Source organism: Cimex lectularius, unplaced genomic scaffold (assembly GCF_000648675.2).
Source record: "Cimex lectularius strain Harlan isolate CLEC.00 unplaced genomic scaffold, Clec_2.1 scaffold70, whole genome shotgun sequence".
Taxonomy (NCBI): Eukaryota; Metazoa; Arthropoda; class Insecta; order Hemiptera; family Cimicidae; genus Cimex; species Cimex lectularius.
The window spans coordinates 1,788,211-1,814,171 of record NW_019392651.1 but is presented as its reverse complement, the minus strand read 5'-3'; the positions used below and the strand labels follow the sequence as shown (position 1 = coordinate 1,814,171).

The 25,961-nt window shown below is 34.0% G+C and overlaps 1 protein-coding gene across 2 annotated transcripts in view; it reads left to right on the top strand.

The window, feature by feature from the left end:
- Positions 1-25,961, top strand: part of LOC106667697 — a 152,580-nt gene that overhangs the window by 47,978 nt on the left and 78,641 nt on the right. The window contains exon 1 of one of the 2 annotated variants that reach the window (XM_024230668.1): positions 23,809-23,864. The exons of the other annotated variant lie outside the window; for it this stretch is intronic. The gene's annotated coding sequence lies outside the window, so the exon portion shown is untranslated. Of the gene's footprint in view, positions 1-23,808; positions 23,865-25,961 lie in introns of those variants that run through there. 2 annotated transcript variants of the gene reach the window in all.

Sequence of the window (25,961 nt, the reverse complement as noted above, 5' to 3'; positions counted from 1 at the left end):
ACTAAAATGCTTTTCACTTCTCTTCTCTCTACTCAGCAAACTGAATCTGCTTTTACCTAACCATTTTATTTCCCGGAAAAATAGACTCTGGCCTCTTGAGAACTTTTTAACGCTCATGGAGCTTTAAACATGGCCGTTAACTAGGGGCGCCGGTGGCGCAACGTTTTTTAAATACACCAATAAAAAAAGGAAGAAAAGCCGTGACTTAGTACTGAACATGACGTAGCTTTTTATTTGTTCCTTAACCTTTTAATGTACGTATTGCAACAGGTTTGCATCCGCTAATCTCTTAATATATATTTAATTCTCAAAGGAAGATTATAAACATATTTAAATGATATTACATATCATGACAATTGGGAGATTTGAATTTATTTATTTTTGAGGTAAAGATTTAAATAGAAAAACATCGTCTCATCCACATCATTTAATAATATGTAATTGGATATTCTGTTTATAAAGTTAAACATTTTTCAGCGACTGTTTATATGGCCAAAGAACTAATAAACCTTTCCTCAGGAAACAGAAAAATATGAGATATTTGCCCTTCTCCCCAAATGTCCCATAGGGCTTAAATCCATATTTTCTCTGTGGGAAAATCTATCTTTGTCTTTTCTTTCCTGTCCCCTCTGTTTTCTGAATCTCCACTCGGGGTGAGCTTTCTCTCTTGATAAATGCAATGAAGTAAAAGCCACTGTAGACGTACAAAAAATTATTTAAATTTAGATAGATGAGTAAAAAAACTATAAAGAATAATAACAAAAAATAATTAATAACAATAATTCTAATAAAATAATATCTTCTATAAAAATTGAAATAATCAACACTCTCCTAAAAATAATCTCACACAATTGAAAGAAATTCTAAAATTAACGTAAGTCAACTAATTTTCCATTGGTCACATACCCAATTTGCATTGCAATTTCCTAAAAATAAAAGCAAAGAAATAAAATCACTATGTAGTTGTGGTAAAAAAATCATAATAAATATTGAACCACAGATATTAAATTTTGCTAATACAACGTTAATTTTTTGCTCATAGTAGACAACAAAAATAATAACGTAGGCTTCATTTTAACTGACCATAAAAAATAAATAAACTAAGTAAAACAAAAGTATAAATTTCCTTGACTAATAAATAATATAATAAAGTGACAAACTATTCTAAATTAGACTGGTGGACTTTATTTACAACATTGCATGTGGTGATACGTTTTTAATGGTTCATTCTTCAATCGTTCGGTACATGATGTTGAAAAATATAATAATTTATGTGAGGGGGTATTTATTGAATTCCACAACCTTTTTGTTATAATAATGTATGAATTGTGAAATGGTGTTTATTTCATATGCAAACCAAAAATCCAAATTCTTCTTATTGTTTACATAAACTAACATGTAGATACATGTGTTTAACTAACGAACAACTAGAAAAAACAATTACATACATTTCAAAAGATAATTAAATCGTTTTACCTACACGTAAACACACAACTCACAACCTGCGAATGACACCGCAAGCCTATCCTAGCCACAGAAGCAATTCAACATCTGAACCTCATTACTAACAGAGTGTGAGTGTGAGGAACACTCGGTGGCGGAACAGGTTGAACAAGCATAACAGCCAACAAGTAACGTTTTCACTCAAACGTCAAACCTAACTAAATCTAACTACCGACAATATTGCAGAGGAATTCAGGTATAGATTTCCATGCCCATTACACAATAACAATTTTTTCCATTTATAAAAAAAGAAAAAAATTAATGTTAACCTGGCGGGTCGATTATTGAGTCCCCTGTTCCACTTCTTAAGGGGAAAGTGGGGTGTTTCCTCACATATAGAATTTTAAATAGTTTGTGGTGTTCGTGTGTATATTTGTAAATATTTAAATGTATGTATATTTAAATGTATATGTGTTTAAATATGTATATGTACATATATTTATATTAATTGTATGTGTTTGTATTTGTAAATAATTAAAATGTTATTAATGAGAGGGCCGACGGTGGAATATCGAGTACCCCTTCCGCATGACAGTCCGAGGGGGCTGAATTGGCGTCACTGTTGGTAAGAAAAAAGACAAGAAAATAGAAAAAATTAATTAATTACAATAAAACATAAATAAATATTAACTAGTATTCACTAGTGTTCCGCTTGACCAATTAATTAAGGTTTTTAGTTGAGATAAAAAGTCAGTGTCACGAGCGGGATTCGAACCCACGACCCTCGGTTAAATACGACGCTGCTCCACCACTTGAGCAATCGTGACCTTGATACACTCGGACACTAACTTCCCATCTCAACCCCACCTTTTTTGCGGAGGGAAAATTAGCTATTAGCGTCACGATAGCTCAAGTGGTAGAGCAGTGGCGTATCTAGCCGAAGATGGTGGGTTCGAATCCCGCTCGTGACACTGACTTTTTTATCTCAACTAAAAACCTTAAATAATTATTATTACATAATTATGCAATTTCAATGGTAAATGTACAAATTTACCAAATCGTCTATTAAATTTTGATTTGACAGAACTAAATGTATATTCTAACTTATAATTATACTGAAAACTGGTAAACAAAGATATTATAAAATAAAGAATCCCCTCCTATTAATTATTTTGACCATTGAAACTCTTAAAAAAAACCTTGGACTTGTAATGTCTCACAAAAAATATTTTTCTCTTCGAACTTATTGTTGGTTAATTTAAAATGCTATTATTCCAGGGGATTTCCGAACGCCCAAAGAACAGCTCATAACTTAATTTCAAGGGTGATTAAGTCCAAAAGTAGAAACGTTTTATTTAGATCTATGAAAGACTCTCCCCCATTATTATGATAAGTTGGTTCTTCGAAGAAACGGGTCGCGATTTGTCAAAAGGTCTACAAAAAAGTAAATAGACATAAATCAGAATTAAGAACCCGTGAGATATTAGTCCTCGACCGCCTATCCCTCTTTACTTATAAGTAATTGAACATTCAAGCAGTGCCGTAAATAAAAAAAGATTTTATATCTCTGAAAATATTAATACGGGGGAGCTGCAAACGACGTCGAGAATTCATCAAGTCTAGAAGTGTTCGTCCAGATTCGCCTCGGGGCACTTCCAGCAGAAACAATTTACATAATACAATATATCCCGCCGTTGGCCCGCTCCCCAAAACATTAATATCTTATTTCCATAATGCGCCCCTATTTCGCCTATTTGTTCCCTTTTATATTTTTTCTAATGGAGGATATTATAATAAACACAGGGTCTCACTCTTCGTATAATTGGATTGCTTGGCTGGTGCGGGGGTGAGTTAATAACGTTAATACTGGCTAAGATTTAGCCGTGAGATATCGGCTTTCCACCAAACCGAGGTTGTTTTCCCTACTGGTTTAAATGGTACATTAAATGAAAAATTCGAATGTATTCGGACTTGAAACGGAAAAACGACCAGGCTTTAATATATATTTCCTTTTTGGTTTGTACGAATTTTTTGTCATTATCCGATTTCACAGCCCCTAAAAAATTATCTACCCTTTATAAATTTTTGATTCTATTATCTCTCGGTTATTAAAATCATTTTCGTTCTTTACTAGTGTAACACTTTAACTCAGTATTAGTTTGACTTTTTTTTAATGAAAGCGTGTTATGTAGGGTTTTAACGTATATCATTCATACATTATTTGAGTTGATACAATCGGATGTGAAGTTAGCTTACACAAGCCAAAGAATAGAAAAGTTCCATGCAAGTTTGCTTTGCCTGGAAACAACGGCCACTTGAAAATTCAAATTTTCAAGTCTGATAATTAAGTTTGTTACCTGTTGGAACATTTTTTTACAATTAACTAAATAAGCTCCCCTTAAGTGCTCCTTAAAATCCAAGATGGTGCGAGTCTGCCGCCCATTAGGTCAATCGTGTGTCCGTTTCCTCGCCGTCGATATTACGCCTAATTCCAGGCCCTTCCTGGGGCGTATGTAGTTGGTCGCCTACGGCCTCTATTGGGATAGTGGACTTGGCTATTATGGACGGGGTAAGGAGCAACATAGGGACCTGTTGTATCCCCAATGAGTTGAGTGTCTTGATTGTACGATCAGGCATTCATCCCCTATCTCTCACGAGCGCAGTTGCCACCCTAAAATAGAGCTTCTTGTATGTTGCCTTAAAGGTTTCGTGTAATACCCTGTATTTTGCACTTTCCCGTCCGCCGACCGGTGGACGGCGCCACACGACTCATAAACTGGAGAAACCTCCAGGATATCCACTGCGTCCTCGAACGTGGTCACAACACCTGGTTCTCGGGTAAAGATAGAGGTTTCGGCCTGGACCTGATACCGAACCTCGAGTGCCGGCGATAAGGCTCGGAGGCTTACTTCATGCCTCGTTATTATAAATAGGTTTATTATCTATTGGATCATAGAGAAAATAGTGAAAAGGTTTTCTTTCGACAGGGCTAATTACAATTGCAACATTATCGGCATAGAAAGAATCGTTTTTCTAGATAGATGGAATAGATCTCCGTAAGGATTTTCTCTACGCTACTGACCTTACTCCTGCAGACTACAATTTTTTCTGAGTCTACTTTAGTAAAGAAAAATTGCCGTTCAAACATCGTAAAATAACTAGGTAGACGAGAATACGTTTTGAAATCAAGATAAACTATAGTAGAGGTATGACGCAAAAGATTTCACAAAGGTAGGTATCGTGCGTAATCTGGTACTTCATTAACTTTTGAACCACTTTCTCTGAATTAAGAAATACTTGTAAGTAAAACGATCTACGCACGAAGACATAAAAACTGATTTAGAAGAGATTTTTTTTAAATCAAAATTCAAAATGTAGACTTTTTTAATACGTAGCGATGTGTATGATCAAATTTTATAATCAAACTATTTTATGATTTGTATACCTTATTGTTATAAGGTATTTTATTTATATTCTTTACAGCTCTAACTGTACATTTGCCATCATACCAGAGTAGTCAAAAACATAAACATAAAGGAAAAGTTAAGTGAGCGATAGATCACAACACCGATTTGCATTATAAATGATGAATGATGGAGTGAGTGCGGTGTTCAATCCTTTTTTAAAAAAGATAGTTCCTACTCACAGTAAGTTGTTTTCCAACGATCCGGATTTTGAGCCCTAAGCTCATCATCAGGTTGAAGGATTTCTACAACCACGTCTCTCGATATGAATTGCAAAAGTGAAGCCGTCTATACCCCCGCCAACGCTACGTTCCAATGAAGAGCTGGTTTTTATAATGGCGCTCAATTTGAACGTGGGAAAAGCGGGAATTGTAACACAAGTAAATATTATAATGGTAAATACTGTAAGTAATTAATTATGGATTCCTCTCAAAACCTAAAGACAAGGTAGACAATTTGGCAAAAAGTGGGGTTTACCAACTTAATTATAATGATTGTGATATCAAATATATAGGACAAAGCAGTAGAGAAATAAAAACGAGCGTAAAAGAACACTTGCCTAAATCGAACAAATTTTCGGAATTTAAGGACCATCTAAAAGAAAAAACATAATTTCAATTCAAATTTAAATACAACAGTGTTAATAGTTTGAACAAAGGGAGAGAACTAGATTGGTATGAGAAATTTGAAATTAAAAAATGCAAAATTGAACATTGAGATAAATGCATTAACAATATAATAGGTTTTGATCTACCTCCCATTTTAAGTATGTACATAAATAATATTAAACGTCCAAATAATTAAATTAATTATTTTAATTGTTATTATTTTTTTTTAATTTAATAATATTAAGGTATTATTCTAATTGGTTATCTTTTATCTTTAATCACTAATTTATAATTAATTTCTTACAGCATTTACCATTATAATATTTACTTGTGTTATGATTCCCGCTTTTCGCACGTTCAAATTGAGTGCCATTAAAAACTAGCTTCTCATTGGAACGTAGCGTTGGCGGGGATATCGGCGGGTTCACTTTAGCAGTTCATGTCGAGAGAAGTGGTTGCAGAAATCCTTCAACTTGATGATGAGCTAAGGGCTCGAAATCCGGTTCGTTGGAAAACAACTTACTTTAAGTAGGAACTATCTTTTTTTAAAAAGGACCAATTTGCATTTCCTGATAAACAGCCGAGGTCTTCGTGGAAAGCCTCAGTCAGTGAGGTAGTGTCATGCAAAGGGCGAGAAACTGTGGACTCTGAACAGTCAATCCCTTAGGAGGTCCGATGAAAATCTACATGGAAAAGTGAGCCATTTTTCGAGGTGCGCTGAGGGACCTTTATCCGGTACATGAAGAAGATATCCGGTGCGTCGTTCGAGATGTAGATCACTTTCCCACCGAAGGATAGTAAGTTAATTTTCCTTTGAAGCTGGAATGTGTCCAACTAAAAGTTTGCGAAGCGATAGTCTCATCTGATTCATGACCAGTACTACTGGAGGAAATAATTTTATGAATCATTTCCAGACGTCTGATATTTTTTAGAGGCCGCCTGTATAATCCCTGCATATTCCAAATGGTATGGAACTACGGATTGAAATTTTGAATTTGAAACCTTTAAAGCGAAAGGATTAATAAATTAACAGTTATTCTCCTATCAAATCCGCAGTTACGGTCCACTTTTTTCATAGTTGAATAGATATAAATAGTAAATTTGCAGTAGGAGCGAAATGTGGCGATCTATAACATCAACACGCTCAACGTTGATATTGTTGATTGCATACTGAAAGGCAAAGGGATTGGTGATGTAACTTGGAGAAATGCATAAAACTGCATTTACTTAGGTTAAAAAAAGAAGATTAAATAACGATGGAACATTAACTTGCAAATGAATCTATTCCTCTTGATCCGACAGCGGGTCGTTAGGAATATGATTTAAAAATTTTGAGGTCATCAGCCAAAAGCAATAACTTAGCAAATTGAAAAACATCAACACAACAACATCAAACAATCAATTAAAAACATCAGGCAAATAAAATCTGGCCAAGGTGGAAGCCTTGTGGAACATAATTTTGATTCTTTATGAGGTAGAACCACTGAAAGGTGTAGAGAACGATCCGTTATTGAGATAAGAAGTCAAACAGCTGAGAATATAATTTCCGCCCCAAAAGTGTATTGTTTATAAGAAATTCATGAAAATCTTGATTTGCTATATCTTTAACGTGGTGGCAAATCAGGGAAAACGAGAAATGGTGGTACGGTGCAAACAAAATTGAGGTAGTGAATTCCTACAAATACCTGGGGGTGATTCTGTCATCTGGGTCTTCTCAAAGGAAACATTTTGAAGACAAAAAGACAAAATCAAAATTTGTAATAAACTCATTGAGAAATATAGTCCTAAATAAAATCCCTATTGCATCTAAAATGATTGTATTTAATACTACATGCAGGTCCACCTTGTGTTATGGGGCCCAGGTATAGGGATATAAATACCAAGATATTATAGAAAAAGTGCAAAGATCTTACCTCAAAAGAATTCTAAACCTACCCTCATACACGCCTAACTATATGCTCTACCTAGAAGTAGAAACTACACCTATTTTCCTATATACTAAAACTACACCTCAGTTATATAATTAGGTGCCTCAAGTTGACCCCTGACAGGTACCCACACTACCTAATAACAGTATTATGTGAAAAAAATCTACTCTGCTTTAGGGAATATAGCGAGATTGAAAAGGCACATGGTATTTCTATCCAAGCATTACTCAACTCAAAACAAACATTCAATGATAAAATGAAAAAGGTTGAAGCCAAAAGAAAAAACTCGAACATAGAGAAAGCCTTACATCACCCCCAATTTAAAACCATCCTAAATTGTAATGCTTACCTGCGCACAAACAACAACCTAGAAATAAGCTGGTTTATGAAAATAAGATGTGAATTATTAAATCTAAATATGTACAAATTTGGCCAGATCAATAAGCTATGTTCGTTATGCAATAAAAACAAAGAGGAAAGCATTACACATTTCATTGCCCACTGCTCAATTCTCTCTGAATTTAGAATGCTGATATTTGGAAAGTGCTTTCTAACTAAAGAAGAGTTGCTTGTATACTTACGAAGAGAAAAAGACTGGACCAAACTAGTCGAGTGTTGTAGAATGGCATGGAAGTATAGACAGAGGTTAATACAACAATTTAATTATGATTAAATCTTCATCCCACCTGCTTAACTTAACATTAAAGAAGAATTTATTAGAGCAATTTTAATAGCATGTAAAATGACATATTTATTATTTATGTATTTATTATATTATGTATAACTGTTATATGTTTCTATTGTTTACATTTATTTAATTTATTTATTTTATTTTTATTCATTTTATTTATTTTTTTGCATGAATTATATCATTAAACTAGTGTTAAGATAAGTTGCTAATTAATACTACAATCTATTGCTTTGTTAAAATATTTATTGCTTATACTATTTATATATTCATGTGCGTCCTCCCCTGACGATCTTGTGACCACGGGAAAAGCCTGCTTAAACATATATATCCAGATTAAACTATATATTGTCAAATAATATAAATAAAGGCAATTTATTATCATTATTATCTTTAACATAATACATAAGTATGGTTAATAAAAACAAACGTTAAAATATTCCTGACAGAAATTATGTGAATACTCTTACTAAATTTGTTATTGTTTCGATTACCTGTTTGATCTAAGCTTTGAAGGATGATGATACACTTTAAACATTTCTCTATTCGAAGCCTTTCCCTAGCGTCTTTTTGGGAAATGAACGCCGGCCGAAGGGACAGGAGCAAATTCAATATCCCGGACTTGTAGAATGGGAAAGGGAAGTTCGTCTGGAGAGGCGAGGGCGCATTGCTTCTGATGTCACGTCTTGCCCTGGACCTCCAAATGAAGCCGGCACCAAAACAAATGTCGACACGACAGACTGGAATTTATTTCGTGGGGTATTGTGTCCCCGAATTACAGTTGAAAAAGTGTGACAGAACGCGCCGGTCGGCCTTTTCCGAGATTCAAAAAATGTTTTACAATTTACCCCGGGTTCTACGTTCAAATATCAATTCACGTAATTAACCGAACAACAAACACAGTGTTGATGTTTCCCAGTTTGTAATTTGAACTATGTCAACAACCAGAAAACAGCGAGACGCATCTATGCATAATTATTATTAAACTTTCCCAATTTAGTAAGTTATTAGCAATTAGCTTGAATTTCATAAATTAAGCTCTTATTACATTTCATTTTTGCCGTTCAATTAAACAATAAGTAGACAAACTCATAAGAACCATTATTGAATATTAAATATGTTTGGTAGTTACGCCGTAGTAATACACATAGTTCATATCTACTTTACTCACTACGTTGTTTTACAAAAATATACATCGTGGAAACTTTTCTTGCACTCGGCTCAAAAGGATGTTTACTCACTTAGTTCTAATATTTAAGGAGAGACGGTCTCCATCGTAATGTTGTGCTTCTGAATTTTAACAGGAGTGAGAGTGCTTTACCCACACATTACAACTTAACTTCATTTTCCCAAAAGGGACTTTTTTAATTATTCAAGTTAATTTGATATTTCATATTTTAAGTTGTTGAATAAATTTATAATTTTTTTAAATTAATGAAAGTTAGGTATTTTCAGGAGTACATTTTTCTGCTTTGTTTTTACAATCCATCGTACGTTCTGACCATTAATAAATTGTTTTATAAAACTGTTTAACTATGGTAAAAAAAATAGTCAACTCACTATATCATGATAATGTAATATTACATAACCGAAAAAACATACAGAACGTTTAACGCATTAAAACCCAGTGGTGGCAATGAAATTGAAAAAACTATAAATAAAATATAGTATACTATATAAATGATTTGACATAATCTTTTCGCCTCTTCCTTTTGTTGAGGAGTCGTTGAGGTCAATCAAGTGAGGAATTGAGATTGATATCCTCATTATTCTGGTTTCATAACGCGAAAGTTTCATACGGTTTTGTACATAAATTTGATATTATAAGAATAAATCTGATGAGAGTCGGACATGTAAGCAAAATTAAAACCACTTACAAAATTTATTACTAATACAATGAATTACTATAAAAGCGGCATTATATCAAGCATGGAAAATATTTTGTGACCAAATTTTGTCCACATTTTCTACAATCTGTGTTTTTTATATGATTCTCTATCATTTAATTGTATATAACAACAACTCCAGCTTGGTTAGCTAGTTTTTTAGAGTGAAAGAGGGACGACACGGGTGTAAAACTAATACCCCAGTAGTTTTTAGCCCTACATATGGTATGAAAGGTTGTAAGCAGTATGACTGTATTTATTAGCGTGAATGCGGTTAGTCTATATTTGAATGTTTGGGTTTGCATCACTAGGCCTTCTATCCTATCCTACGGTCGAGCTAATTCTTTTCATCCTCAAAAACATAAACAACGCGAGGTGCTGGCAACTTCATAGCCCTGGCAGCTAGTATTTGTAATTTTCACAGTTCATGACTTTTATTATATACACTGATTCGTCGGTTCTATATCTGTACATTGCCTTATCCTTACACTTGCACGCAAACATTTCAGAAACGCACTTTTCACTAGGGATTTCACTAATCTAAGTGAGCATGTTTTACTATTTATGGGTCTAAAGATTACTTTCCTTTTATAATTGACTTCTCACCTCCATGAAAATTAAATTGAAAAAGTGTAAAAAGCGGTAAGGAATCATTTTCGTTATTGCTTGTGCTATTGACGTTGCATTTGTCTGAGGTACACTTGACTCATAAACAGTTACTATCATTTGGTTTTTACACTTTTGTAAATGAAATAATACATAATTTATAAAAACTTAGATAAATCTCCCTTTAACCAGAAACTATATGTATTTTTACAAAATGATCTGGGATGAGGCCAAGAAAGCACTCAATTCCTTTGTCGATTAAAATCACTTATCATCCATTACGCTTCAATTCCACTTCTTAAAGCAACAAATAGTTTCTACTGCAAAGCGGCTGAAAAAATCCCTTTTTGTGGACAATTGATAGAACAGTTCAGGCCAAATCCCCTTTGCACGGATTCATTTCACACACTTCACCAACACGTTGAAGAAGTCATAAAGGAGCGTCTTCTTCTAACCCCGTTGAATGACGTTTTTACGCCAGGACAAGAAAAAATGCAATTCAGAGATCACCCTTTAAGAAATCACAAGGCACAGATGGGAATAATCCAAGCAAATGGAAGCAGGCCAAAAACTATGATACCTAATCCACAGAAACCACCACATGATGCTGAAAGCTATCTGTCGATTTGCCTTCTTCGAAGGTTGTCCAAAATATTTGAACGGCTTATGTTTCCTAAATTGATGCAGTATTAAGCAGAGCGATTTACAATTGTTCGAGTCCTAAGAGAAGCAAGAAGGATTTTTCCTGGACACTGAAAAAGTATTCAGTCGTATGTGGCACCCAGGGCTCTATACCAATTAAAACCACTTCTACCTAAGTATTATCGAATTGCACAATCCTTTATTACAAATTGGACATTCCATGCGATGGTGCACAATCAATAAGCAAAAAGATAAAAGCGTTTATGCCACAAGGTAAACTGGGGTCCATTACTTTTCCTGATAATATACCCGACGATCTATCCTCATCACCCACCACAAGCTTAGCCATATTCACAGATAATTAGGCCATCTTGCCAAGGAATGTATGTGGATTACCAGCTTCCTACAACCTGCAATGCCACCTGGATGAAATCTAATACGACTACAGCTGGCGAATTGCTGTGAACTTCTGAAAATGTTCCAAAGTAGGTTTCAGTTCGGAAAGTATATATCAAGCCAATAGCTTAAACAAAGAACATTGATGATGACGCTGATTCTGCGAGGTATCTTGGAATAAATCTTCAGCAACGCCTAACCCCTCAACAAATATATAGAGAATAGGTGAAGGAACTCGTATGCGCATTCATCTATTAAAACCTTTACTTTCTAATGTTACTTCCTTAAATTCCTTTTAGAAAGAACTGATCTACCTTTCACTTGTGTTCTTACCAAGGATGATGGAGCAATGGATGTTCAATCTGGGGCTTTGCTACTAATCAAGCGCATCCAAGCCCAGGAAAATAAAACTATATTTTGTATGGTGTTATATGCCTATTATTTATTTAGACTATTTTATTATTTATTTTTTGTTAAAGACTGCCGCTAGGCAGCAACCTTACTTCAGTACTGCCGTAGTACCAATGTGTAGATACTTGTACACGCATACACACAGGGTTAGTACAACATAAAGCAATGTGTTGTTAACAGTATAAATAAAGAAATGAGCTTTCGACGAATATATTTCCTTTTCAAGACTTTTAGATTTTAATTAATAATAAGTTAAAAGGCTAACAAATATGAACTTATTTTTGAAATTTTGAAGCCTGTTGTTTCGAGTATAATTAAATTAAAAATTCAACAGATAGCAAATGAGATCCAACGTCGTCCACCTATAACAAAAATATATATTTATCTTATAAAATTCGGCTTTGTCCATGATCATTGTTTATTATAAAATTATAATATGAAGGCTGATATCTATTTATATATCGGGAAGTAGATCATATCTATAATGAGTAAAATTTAGGGTCTAGATAGTAATAGATTTTAGTGGTTATATTAATTTGATTAACTTTTAATTTTAGCCCCCTGCGTATGTCAGGTTTTATGGTTAGGTAGGATTTCTGTCGTGTTATCTTATAAAAGAAAAGCATCGAATATAAAACGGACTTTCATTTAATTTAATTGCTCGTCTCATTTTTGACGTGTGTGACTTCAATGGGTAAAAATTCAATTGTGATTTGATTCGAAATAGAAAACCATGTCGGAAAGCCTTTCCTCAAATTAAGAACATGTGAAAGGGCCGTGAAAAATTACTCTGATTGTTCTCTGACAAGGGATTATGCGATTGTAATTTCATAACCCCGCCGGCTGTCACAGGCGCTCCCATTGAAAGCGGAACGGGCTTGCCAATTCATATCAACAAATATAAATCTTTCATTTTATGTTTGATCTAATTTCAAGATTACAGTAGATAATTTATTATTTTCGAAGAAAATAGATTCAAATCATTATAAAAGGATTTCTTCTTGTCGCAAACTATAAACTATACAATAAAATGGTTAATATGGAACTGGTCCACAACGGTCGCATAAACAGATCCATCCATTCTCACAAGTTACGTTTCGACATCACGCCATCTTCATTGGGGATCTGTTCCACCTAAAAGAAAAATATGGATCAGTCAATTAATCAGTTATAACCATTCACTCAACAAACAACTACAGATTCTATTCGATAATCTGTAAAAAAATATTTAAAAAACACCTTAAAACGTACATCCAGGTGTATTGTTCATCCAATCGTTTTCAAACCTGTGAATATATTCGTAGGATTAAAAAATTTTACACAGACACACACACACACATATTTTATAATAATATATATAATTTCTACCAAGTCCTTATAGAAAAAGATTATATATNATACATATAATTATCATTTTATATATATACATTATATTTAGTTGTCCGAAAAATAATTCAGTTTTATGGTGATGGCAATTTCTTTACACGCTCTGCATAGAATTTTGATTCTTTATTATTAACAAATTCGGTAAACGCATTTTTTAACTACTTTTGATCCATAAATTTTTTATGTTGTAAAACGTTGTCTAGGTGTCTGAAAAAATTGTAAAACACCTAGACAAGTTTTACAACATAAAAAAATTAATAATAAAGAATCAAAATTCTATGCAGAGCGTGTAAAGAAAAAATTGTAAAACACACACACACACACATTTTATGTATATATGTATAAAATTAATCTTTTTATGTAAGGTCTTGGTCGAAATGAAAATGCTAGTGTCACGAGCGGGATTCGAACCCACGACCTCAATATGCCGCTGCCTTAACGACTTGAGCTCTAACTCTTTTCAACTAAGACCTTACTTAAAAAGTATATAAGTATAAGTATATAAATCAGACCACTAAATGTAATGTATTTAATAAAAATAATAATTTCGGATGAACGATCGTCTGTTATCTTTCTGATCTTTTTGTTCTCGCTGCATATGCTTTATTGGATATGGATTGTCTAACAACGGACAGCTAGGACAAGCGGACCTGAGACATTCAATTTCAATCCACCATAGAACTCAACGAATACCAAGTCCATATATAGACTTCATATTATGTTTTCTGTATTTTTTTATCATAAGAAATAACACGTGGAATTAATGGTTGTTTATATTTTTTATTAGTGAGCTTTATAACTGAATTGAGCACATGGAAAGGTTGGCAGATCACGACCAGACTATCCTATACCTTTTATCTGACGCAGTTCCCCNAATCGATAAAAAGCGAAATTACTCTGAAATGGTTGAGAATCGGACCATGGACAATATGAACTTTTTTGTTCATTTTAGGGTGAAGAATCTACTGGAGAAGTTTGTAGCACGAGTAGCAATTCACCCTGTATATATAAAACCATTATATTTAGTTGACCGAAAAATAATTCAGTTTTATAGTGATGACAATTTCTTTACACCCTCTGAATAGAATTTTGATTCTTTATTATTAACAAATTCGATAAACGCATTTTTAAACGACTTTTGAACCATAAATTTTTTATGTTATAAAACGTTGTCTTGGTGTCTAAAAAAATTGTGGTCGGTAGGCGAGAGGTCTGGAGAATAGGGAGGGCGAGGCATAATCGCATAACCATAATCCACCAGTGTTTTGTAGACGCCGTATTATATAACTACCCTCCAAGTCCATGCGTTACCAGGGATAGTTGCCGGCTGATTTAAATACGATAATAAAAATTATAATAATGAATTGTTCTTCTGAACACAAATTTATTATATAAACAAAGAAATTAAATTAAACTCTGATATAATAAATATTAATATAATACGTTAAAGAAGAGAATATACAGTAAAAATTGGCTTAACGAAGTGCAGCGATGTCTTGGTACGTATGTTGCATCCACTGGTGCCTAAAGATCGATGATCCAGATTCTGACGTTCGTGCGTACTGGTTGAAGGCAACTAGAAGTGCGAAAGCAAAAGGTACATTCGTACATACAGGATGACAACTTGAGAGCAACTAACCGTGGTTTTAGGATGCCTCGCAGGAAAATGGCGTCGTTTTCTCCCTCCAGCACGTTCTTGGATTGACAAAATTTCTTTTTTATGTCCGTAGAAATTGAATTAATTATTAATAAAATATTGCTTACTTTGGCATTAACAGTTTTCGTATTTTCATATGTGAGTCATGGGGCCGAGCGTTGTCGTGAAACAGAATCGGCCTAGATGCGATAGACCAACTTCAATGATGCCAATTTCTGGTGCATTTCTTCAGTACATTTCGGCATTGATTGTTTCATCAGGATTCAAGAAGCTTTAATAAATCAACCCAAACAAAACCCGTCAAATTACATCACTATTTTTGATGATATGGTGGTTTGGAAAATGTGGTGCTGCTTCTCTTTGTCGAGCCACTGCCCACAACGTCACGTATGCAATCCACTTTTCATCACAAGTAACAATTCTATCCAGAAAAGGTTCGTTTCTGCAAAGAAGTGTTGCGCAAACTTCATAACGATGATTTTTTGGCAGTGGTTTAACGCAGGAGGAACCCAACTTTCAATGCTTTTTCACCTTTCCAATTACTTTAAGGTTGTCAGCGACGGTCGATTTGTTAACGAAAAGATTCTCTGCAAGTTGTCGAACTTCTTCGAACTCGTTCTGAAATTTTCTTCGATCAAAGCTCGCAAAACATCATCTTGTAGGTAAGAAGTAATTCCACGACCTTCTTTGTCTTCAAGGCTAGCTTCCCTCTCGAAATTTTTTAAAACATCTCAGAACGGTGCTCTCTTCTACATTGCCATAACCAAACTTCATTCATGTTTCTGGCAGTATAGGCACCTTTCTGACCGAATTTAAACTCATAAATCGAAATTACGTGAAAATCACACTTTGACATCTGCGTAAAGACCGAATGATTCCCAAATACCGAAAACTAATTGAGGAAAACAAATATTTTTGTTGGCATTCGTACAAAAGGTAAACTGTTTGACATCCATCAAACGTAAACTGTTTACAATATTCTATAGAGAGGTAATTGAAAGAAAACATAAAAACCTCCATTATGTTCCGGACAACATAATATTTTCTTCAATTAAAACGGCCAATATAATTTTAAACGTATATTTTTACTTTTATTGAAGCATAAGGATCAACTTATATATAACTTGGATATGAAACCGAAATTGAAGCGGCCACATTTAATAGTTACATTTTTTTATCGAGTTCTACAAGATAATCGTATGTGCTGGTAAGACTGGTTTTGCTGGTTTATCAATCGTAACATTTCATCATATTCACAAGTTCGTGTTATTTTGTCAATCGTGTTCTTCTTTGAGTACATCATGTGGAATCATGTCGCTATAGTTTTGAGTAATGTATTTTTATTTGTAGAATAGTTTTTTCTGATTAGCCTCGTCTTCCTAGCTTCACTGGGTTGTCATTTTCAATCTTGCCCAATCTTCTTCAGTATTACCCCACCACTGAAGAGGGCAAAATGTCGATACGTGTATCACTGTCCAATGCAGCGTGGCTAGGCTTTCAAGGATCGGAGTTGACCAAACTACACTACTGTTTGTATTACTTTCAAACCAGAAAAAAGTAAAACCTACCAATATCTCGAAATATTGGAGATATTACAGGCAAATAATGGGATAACATGATTCGACGTGTTGATACACACAAACTGGAACTGTCTCATCCTCATTTATACATTTGTATGCCTGGATTGCAAAGTTCATTTATCAATATGTTAAAATTGAGGGACCTCAGTTATTACACTTCTTAAATGATGATGTATGTATGAATGAATTGTATTGCATTTAATTTTTGGTTTACTCTATTTGTTTACCTAGTTGTATTCAACTGATTTCAGGGCATTATTGCATTTTTTTCTCCTAGTCTACATTAAATATAAATGTGTGGTGATTAGTGACCGTTAGTCGATGATTATTCAGAAATCGTGAGATGCGGTCTGGTGTGATGTAGGTTTCAGAAAAACATTTTTTTTTATCGTGCCAACGTTTCGATCTTTATTGAGATCATCTTCAGGGCCTGGGATTTATAAACATTGTTTACATTTAACAAATACATGTAGGATGTGAAAAAAAGTGAATTTATACAATTCAAAAAAGTATTTTTTATATTCAATCAAAGTATTTATTATTATTAAGTATCACATGTGTAATACAGTGAGTAGAAATACTTTGATTGAATATAAAAAATATATAATACACAAAACAAAAAAGGTATTAAACACAACAATAGATTTGTACATGAATTCAATAATTAAATAAGACAATAAGAATAATAAAGGGGGGCGTCGGTGGCCGCAACGCTTTAGGCGTCGACACGGCGCTCATCACTGTAACGTAAAGGTCCCGGGTTCGAATCCAGCGGCCCTGCATTCCACCCCGACATACTTACAAATGGGCTTTTTTTCAAAAACACCGGCACCCTGAGGTTGACATAACCTCTCCTGTTGCGAACCCTCGTAAAAAAAAAAAATAATAATGCTAAAAATTTTAGACTCAGAGTATTTAAAAAATTTAAAAGTATTTAAAAAATACTTTTGGCATTGTTTAAATTCATTTTTTTCACATCCTACATGTTTTTGTATAATGTAAACAATGTTTATAAATCAAAGGCCCTGAAGATGATCCCAATAAAGCTCGAAACGTAGCACGATAAAGAAAATGTTTTTCTGAAACCTGGTGTGACAGACCGCATCTCACGATCTCCGAATAATAGTTATCACATCAGTTGGTTAAAAAAGGTACAATGGCCGACGCTTTTCCTTTTAACAATGCTTATTATTTTTTAGACAATCTGTGCTTAAGTCTTTGATGCTTGCATTTACTGCAGTTCAAGTCTTCCCTAATATAAATAAACAAGGGTTGTTAAGCTAGGTATGTTTACGGTTACATGCGTATAGTTTATCGGAGTCCAACGTAGAATCCTCCAATTATTCTTAAAGCAGCATTTTGGACTACCTGGAATATTGGGAAACGTGGAGTTCGATATATTTTCCCAAATAGGAGCACCGTAAGTTATTAATGGATGTACGTGTAGTTCATAAATAAATTGTTTTATTTTTACTGTCCAACCTTGTTAAAGACCGGGTAATTCTTTAGCCCATGACGTAGGCGAATTATCCATTTTGACACGATTGGTAATGTGTTGCTTCGAGAAAACAGTATTGTCCCAATCTTGCTACCATTTGGTCTGATTCTCCATTAATATTTAAAACATTACTGGCAATTCTCTGCGGATAGGATCATTCCTAACGCACGGGGTCTTATAAAGGACATATAAGAAAAAAGAGCCAGTCCAGCTGTAGATTTTAGCTTGCAAAGAACATTTACCAATATATTAGATAAGTCCATTATATTTAACGGTCTGGTTGACCAAATTACTTCTTTTAATTAATTAATCTTTTTATGTAAGATTTTAGTTGAATTGAAAAAGTTAGTGTCACGAGCGGGATTCGAACCCACGACCTTCGGCTCAGCCCCTGCTGTAATCACTTCGTTAAATAAGGTTTGTCCAAGAAGAGACCCTTGTGGGACCCAGTTATTACACTTCTTAAAGGTGACCTTATACCATCTATTTATACAAATAATTTCCTGTTGATATTACAGAATATATTTAAAAATATTGATATGACATGGGTTCAAATATGAGACCTCCTGTGCCGAACACAGTCAAACGCTTTCTCCACATTAATAACAACCACCCCACATGCTTTTTTACATTGAAATTATGGACAAACATATCCACCACTTTGGCCGGCTGCATGGAAGTAAAATAAATAAGCATGAAACCAAATTGGCAAGGCATAATAATGTCATTTTCGTTTAAATGTGGTAATTCTTTGCAGGTCTACTTTCTGCTATTTTTGAGAGGGTAGTAAGTAATGACATTATTCATTTGATTCTTGATTATAAAATAAACAAAATCACTATAATTCTGTTTTTTTGTTTTTTTATTATTAAAATTTTCACAGCTGGTTTACAAGAATAGATATCGGTTTTTTGTCTAAGTACATCGTAATATAGGGCAGCATTTTACCATATCGATTCATTTACCATCATCCATTTACCGATATCGATTCATATGTATTATCGATAAGACATTTCTTTCAAAAATTCAAATATCTTAAATCCAGCCACTCGTGACAGTTTTCCCTTGCCGTACAGACGTGACAGCGGCTGTCAAAACAGCAAAATATGTAACATCTGTTCTTACAACCCCTGCGTCTGGTTCAATTATGAGTTTACATCCCTTCAATATTCACGTGTCAAGCGGTAGACGCCTAGACTTCCTGAAATAATATTTTTCAAAACATTTTTCGCATGATAAATTATTAGTGTGTGTTCAAATTTATATAAATAAAGTATACATATGTCTAATTTAAGATTATATTGTGATGGTACCAGCATTTCTACTCGTCATAATACAAGACTTGGTTTTAGGACTGTTGTAATCTCATCATTTTATATTGATAGGTTGAAAAATTCCGAGTTCTCCGTGGTTGAAAACCTTTATTCAATTTATTAAATTACATGGCGTTTCGGGCTCCTGGCCCATCATTAGAAATTAAACATAGAGAAATCTCATGGTATAATTCCCAATCTGACGGCACACCCATCACTAATTTCCAATTTTTTTTTAAGTATTTATACTTGGACTATGCCAGTGATACATATATATTATTTTTCGACCCCTTTTATTTGTTGAGGGGAATGTCGTAAACATGGTTTTAAAACTGTAATTGGCACATATATTTTATTTTAGTCCCTTATTGGTATAACACATGGTAATGAAACATTCCCCTCAACATATATAAGGGTTCGTCTAAAAATTATATATATATATATATATATATATATCATTGGCATAGTTCAGGTATAAATAATTTTATTTTTAAAAAATTGGAAATTACTGATGGGTGTGCCTTCAGATTGGGAATTATACCATGAGATTTCTCTATATTTAGTCCTGATGATGGGCCAGGAGCCCGAAACGTCCATGTAATTTACTAAATTGAATAAAGGTTTTCAACCACGGAGAACTTGGAATTTTTCAACCTATCAATAGAGAAGATATGAAACGGAGCGTTGGTAATATATAAAATAAGATGATTTTATAGCATATTCCTTTAATTCTACAAAAATAAGAACAATACGTATTCTGTAAAGCACACGTTCCCTTTAAACATATCAAAAAATGCTAACACTTTTCCCAAATAGACCCTTCAGGAAGTATATTTTTTGAGCTTGAGAAATTTAATTAATGGTTAAAAAAAATTTAGAGTTTTATAATCGCTTTTACAAAAACAGTAAAGGTGTTCGATACAACTCCACAAAGCAGCTTTGCAAAGCATACCGCCTTTTTAATATTCCCCTTTTCCAGGCAAGAGGTGCGTTCCCTTGTTCTAAACTTGATGTCAAAGTAGGAATTCCTTTCTACAGCCCACAAAGGAATTAAAGCCCGGAGAATTTCTCAGAGCTGTCGCTCAATTCGACAATACAATTAAACAGTTTGAAGTCAGCCGGGCAATCGATCTGTCGTTTCACCACGAACAATAGCATCCCATCAAAGCCAATGTTATCGCTAGCTACGGTTTACCCGAGTAGCGCATTTTCACTTCATAACAAGCCGCACGCCACTCGCTTCTCTCTTCTGCGTGACATGTTCAACCCAATGTATTAAATAGTAATGAAGAAATTTATTGTTACATTATGTGTGTGTATATATATATACACACACATAATGTAACAATAAATTTCTTCATTACTATTTAATACATTGGGTTGAACATGTCACGCAGAAGAGAGAAGCGAGTGGCGTGCGGCTTGTTATGAAGTGAAAATGCGCTACTCGGGTAAACCGTAGCTAGCGATAACATTGGCTTTGATGGGATGCTATTGTTCGTGGTGAAACGACAGATCGATTGCCCGGCTGACTTCAAACTGTTTAATTGTATTGTCGAATTGAGCGACAGCTCTGAGAAATTCTCCGGGCTTTAATTCCTTTGTGGGCTGTAGAAAGGAATTCCTACTTTGACATCAAGTTTAGAACAAGGGAACGCACCTCTTGCCTGGAAAAGGGGAATATTAAAAAGGCGGTATGCTTTGCAAAGCTGCTTTGTGGAGTTGTATCGAACACCTTTACTGTTTTTGTAAAAGCGATTATAAAACTCTAAATTTTTTTTAACCATTAATTAAATTTCTCAAGCTCAAAAAATATACTTCCTGAAGGGTCTATTTGGGAAAAGTGTTAGCATTTTTTGATATGTTTAAAGGGAACGTGTGCTTTACAGAATACGTATTGTTCTTATTTTTGTAGAATTAAAGGAATATGCTATAAAATCATCTTATTTTATATATTACCAACGCTCCGTTTCATATCTTCTCTATTGATAGGTTGAAAAATTCCAAGTTCTCCGTGGTTGAAAACCTTTATTCAATTTAGTAAATTACATGGACGTTTCGGGCTNTTTCAGAAAAACATTTTCTTTATCGTGCCAACGTTTCGATCTTTATTGAGATCATCTTCAGGGCCTGGGTTTTACAAACATTGTTTAAATTTAACAAATACATGTAGGATGTGGAGAAAAGTTAATTTATACAATGCAAAATATATTTTTTATATACAATCAAAGTATTTCTACTCACTCAAAGTTAGCATCTCACGATTTCTGAATAATCATCGATTAACGGTCATCATCACCACACATATAATGATAATGCTTTATTGAATTTAAGAAAGGAAAACTGACAATTGTGATTTCAAAGCATTTAAGGACATGGATCTTGGATCCGTCTGCCAGAGGTCGTTGGTTAAACAATCAGAAACGAAAAAATAGACAATAAAGAAGATAAAAGTTCTAGCTTAGGCAATAAATTGAAAAAAAGGAGAAATAACAACATACGAAAGCGAGAATAGAAAAACTGGTTATACAATACAAAACTTAAACTCCTTAATTATCTTCACTAATTTCGTGGTCCGCTTGACCAATTAATATGTAACAATTGATTAAGGTTTTTAGTTGAGATAAAAAAGTCAATGGCAAAAAGGAGGGAAAATTCAAAAGGTGGGGTTGAGATGGGCAGTTAGTGTCCGAGTGGATCGAGGTCACGATAGCTCAAGTGGTAGCGGCGTATCTAGCCGAAGATCGTGGGTTCGAATCCCATTCGTGCCATTGACTTTTTTATCTCAACTAAAAACCTTAATCAATCCTTAATTAACTTATATCTGTAGTTCCATGTCTGTCTAGCGTAACGAATTAAGAGCCGCGAACTTGAGCCACGCAAAAACCGTAACAGGCCAACGCTGGGGAGAGTGAAACATCCGAGATGCAATAACCGAATCTCATCCAGGGATGAGCACTCCGCCAAGAAGTGGAATACAGTTTCAATAGAGCGCGAATTACACAAAGAACAGATTCCCAATTCCCCTCTGATTCAAACAGCCGAGTTTAAGTGCAAAACCTCACTTCTTAGCTTAAATAGCTATCGCAACTCACTGAGACAAAGACCGTCAAAATTATCTTCATGTAGGTCGAACAATGCAGGAGAAATTTGTACCTCCTTGTAAAGTGAGAGATGCGTAGATGCTTGGACACGTGACCGGCATACTTCGTGATGTTGTTTTTTAATTTGATTGATTGATAAGAACTGAAAAATTATTATGCCAGTCATCAGTATCTTCAACTGTATAAGTATATAATAGAAGAAGAAATTTTTCTCTCTGTTACGTCATTTTAAATTACCCTGATCTGCACAGTCCGCAATAGTCCACAGGTTGATCCGGAAGTTATTTTGCAAATACTTCTTAACATGGCCTTCTTAACTTACATCCAAGTGACATCACCCCTGTAATGGCAGATTTCCTTTGGAAGAAGCCAAAAAAAAAGTGTCATCACCCGGACAACAGAAGTGAAACTCTGATACATTTTAGACAAAAGTAGCGAGATTGACTTTTCCAAAGAGTGAATTGCCATACTCACCTACCTCAGGTCATTTCTATTAATGGTATTTTTTCTTATTTTAGAAAACTTGTTTTTTTCAAAAGGCTAATAAGTTAAATAAAATTTCACTAAATTAAAAATAATAATGTTGTTGATAGGTGACTTTGCTATTTTCCGACGTGAAAATGTTCTCTAGATAAACTTTAGCAGCGTCGAACAATTCCCTGTGGCACAGGATCACATTTATGTCATCCTGTCTTCTGCGTCCTTATCCCTCAGGTACGGCAAATGAGCAAGGCGGGTGCAACCTCAGACTCCTCACAAAATACAACATTTAGAGAACAGCAATTAACCACAATTAAGGAATGTTTTGAAAATGAATTTTTTTAAGTAAACCAAATTATTATTTGTTTTACTATTTTATGTAGAGTGATTTGAAAAATGTTTTCTTTTAAATAATGAGTTTTTTGAATAATTTTTCTTAACGTATCAACATTCTGTTTTAATGAAAAGCTAAGACTTCATAATTTGATTGTTCGCGCCAAATATATCGAATTATAATTCCCCCCCCCCAATGCGGCTAATCTAAAATCCTATCCTAGCTCTACTCCCACCCGAAAATCTTTCTTGTCTTGTTTAATCCTGTTCGCTTCCTTATCGCTTCCAGTCCACTTATTAATTAGCCTCCAACTGTTTTTTCTTTTATTTTCAAGAAGGATGTATTTTACGTTTTGAAAATTGTCGGGTCCAAAATAACGCGACTGCCGCCTCCCGCATCCTTAGTGCGACATCATCTAGGGTTCGGACGGAGCTCCGAAGGTAATTAATAGACGGATTCTGTGTTACCTTTGGCCAGAGTTATTACAGGTTTTAGCTATTAAACTGCTCCCCACCTGGATGGTTGAGAAAATCAGGAAAACCGATGACTTTATTTTATTTTATTATTATCACGACCGACCTGCACACATGATATTTTATAACCGTCCAAAACAATCGCACATTTCGGGTGTTCTGATTATTCTAGATTGGCTTCAATCCAATATGATGAATGTTGGTTATCTCTGTCCAACCTCGGTCAGATTTGTCGTTCAGTATTGATCAAACTGCTCATCATTTTCCAGTATAATTTCCAAATAAGAGATCGGTTGAAATTCATCGATCCATCAAAAGCTCACTTCAAACTATCGCATTCACGGTAAATCAATGCCCAGTACTTTCGTTACCAAGCTATCAAAGGATTATTAACGACTTAGTTTTAAGACCTTTCTTGGAAATTAAGTAACGGTCTTTTTCATTAATCTCCCGCCTGATGAATGAAATCAGATTTGTTCAGAAACAAAGAAGTAATTAATTTTTGCCATCGAAGCTTAACAATTTTGACATTATACAAGTTACCTAAATTTATATAATAAATAAAATATTTAAAAAAAAATATTTTGCTGTAAAAAAACGCAATATCGTTTGCCTAAAAAATAAAAAACCAAAACTTTACGTTTGTGCTAAATAATGTATTAACCGGATAAAAGAAACAAAAAAATTGGAATCCCCGAGACTCCTTACTTTTTGTGAGATTTCCTCCTGTAGTCTGCGGGACTATGAACGGTTTGATAATTACCATCATCATTATTTTCACATCATTATTATTAAAATGTAGTATTTTTTTCCAATTTTAGTAGTAACGACCACTTTGTAAGTTGATTGTTAAATTTTTGAATTTCTAAAATAAGATTTTTAAGTTAAAGCTAACAAAAATAAACAGTTTGTAAATTGTTCGTTTTGTAACCTTAAAACTAAAAAAAAATAATTCAAAAATAAACATTAATTCTTTCCCTATCCAAAATTAATTATAAATTAAGATTTAACTTTCTTAAACTTTTTTTTATACTAATATATATATATATATATANTTTAGGTCTTCAATGAAATTTGAAATCCACTGTAAAAAAAAATTTAAATATGCGGACATATTTAAGATTATTTACCCTGGTGATGACCTTAAAATAGGTCGAAAGCTTGGCAGTTGCTTTTCTCTTCAAGACCATGCCATAATTTTTTTTTTTAACGAAGATATTATTTGATGATTTTGGCTGCAGTAAATGGGATTCTCAGCGGTTAACCGTAGCTTAAAATAGTGCAGGGCCGGGGATCTAAAGAGACTCTGATCATATAAATGTTAAGTGGTCCCGATGGGCTTCGCTTGGCCGATAGAACCCAAACGAAGTCATTGTCCACGATGTTGCAGCGCCTATTTGTTAGTCCTTCCGTTCTCGCGGACTCATATGTCACTCTGAAATGGTGTAGTAAGAAGAGGTCCTGAATTGTGAAAGCCATCCCTCTCTTCAACTTTAATTGAACTCTGCGCCTTTTGCCCACCTCCGTTTTCGGCTTAATCGCCTTTTCCGCCGGTAATTAATATTATCCGGTCGATCTTGAGGAGCAATTTTATCCTAAGGTAAACTTTGAGGCACTCCGTTAGTTATTCGGCAACTGCGTTAATTGGAGGATGTCTTCAATTTCGAATTTTAAGTTCCTAAAGCGAGATCTCGATAGGCGGAGTTGTAAATCTTGAAGAACATTAAATCTCATGTTCAACGTATACGTTAAACTTGTATATACATATATAACATTATTATTATTAGAGTATATTTATTATATTTATAGGACATAATCAGTTATGTATATATCCATTGTTTTTCTTATGTTAGCTTGAACCTATTACAATAATTTCTGAAAAATAATTATGTGTACACTTAAATTTAGAGTAAATTATTTAGTTTTTAAAAGAAGCGCTGAAGTATAAAATGTTCTTAATTACAGTAAATGTTAGCAAATATAATGGTAAAATATTTGTGTTTTTCATTTGGAATACATACCAATCTGTAAATGTATTGAAACTACTCACTTCAATCATTGACT